This window comes from Sinocyclocheilus rhinocerous, unplaced genomic scaffold (genome assembly GCF_001515625.1).
Source record: "Sinocyclocheilus rhinocerous isolate Xijiao unplaced genomic scaffold, SAMN03320098_v1.1 scaffold2341, whole genome shotgun sequence".
NCBI classification, from domain to species: Eukaryota; Metazoa; Chordata; class Actinopteri; order Cypriniformes; family Cyprinidae; genus Sinocyclocheilus; species Sinocyclocheilus rhinocerous.
This window is the reverse complement of record NW_015647626.1, coordinates 383038-384549: the sequence shown is the minus strand read 5'-3', so window position 1 is coordinate 384549 and position 1512 is coordinate 383038.

The window sequence follows — 1512 nt, the reverse complement described above, 5'->3', positions numbered from 1 at the left end:
TAGTAATAGTAGTAATAGTTCATCTATAATAGTGGTTCATCTCTATTTAGTTGAAAAGTCTATTTAGTGGAACTACAATAGCATATCATGGGCAGCAACTCTGTTAAAGGGTTAGTTCACCCAAAAATGAAAATTCTGTCATTAATTACTCACCCTCGTGTTCCAAACCCGTAAGACCTTCGTTCATCTTCGGAACACAAATTAAGATATTTTTGATGAAATCTGAGGGCTCTCTGACCCTCCCATAGACAGCAAGGTAACTACCACGTAAAGAAGGCGCCGCCACACGCTCGCGTCATGCTACTGTCGTGAACGCACGTCCAAAGTGATGCAGTAGAGACGAAAATGTGGAATAAAGTCGTTATTTTTGTTTTCTTTCCGCAAAAAAGTATTCTCGTAGCTTTGTGTTTTTGATAGAAGTGTCTTATCAAGGCTGCATTACAAACAGTAATATTGTGAAATATTGTTACTATTTAAAATCACTATTTTCTATTGGAATATATTTTAAAATGTAATTTATTTCTGTGATGCAAAGCTGAATTTTCAGCAGCATTACTCCAGTCTTCAGTGTCACATGATACAAACATTTATGATAATTATCAATGTTGAAAACAGCTGTGCTACTTAATATTTGTGTGAAAACCATGATACACTATTTATTATTGGCGTTAGAGTAAAAAAAAAAAAAAGGTTAACACTTTTATTCAGCAAGGATGCATTAAATTGATCAAATGTGACGGTAAAGACATTTATAATGTTACAAAAGTTTTCTGTTTCAAATAAAAGTTGTTCTTTTGAGCTTTCTATTCATCAAAGAATCCTGAAAAAGTGTATCATGCTTTCCACAAAAATATGAAGCAGCACAACTGTTTTCAATTTAATTAATTATGAAATTAAGCACAAAATAAATGCTGAAACAAAGCGAGCCATTGGAGAAATGCTAATTAAATGCCACAGTGTCATTAAAAAAAATCATATATATATATTTTTTTTGGCTAAAACCGAAAATTATTTTTCTACTGAATTTTTGGTTGCTGAAATACCAGTGCATCACTAAATAAAATACCTTACGTTTTCATGCAACAATGTCTGATTTGATTGACAGTTGATCTCAATCACTTTTATCAATTTGTTTGAATCTACAAAACAGACCTGACTGATTCATTGTTGAATAAGACTGATCCGGTTCTCTAGTTCGAATCATTGACTACATTTACATCAACTCAAAATGCTTAAAATATGAACTATTTCACCAAGTATTGAACTTTAACCTGTGTTTTGCTTTCCTGTTTGAAGAAAAAGCAATCTGTTCCAGATCAGCCACTAGAAACACTTTTACATCAGTTGTGATAAACCCGATGGCCATCTTCATTGTTGTTCTTTTCTACATCAGACCGGCATGACCCTCAACGAGCGGTTCCGCATCCTGAAGGACCAGCGTGTGGCGGCAGCACAGCAGAGCAGCAAAGGAGGCCGATTCGTCACTGTGGCCTAGAGCTGAACTCTGAGACA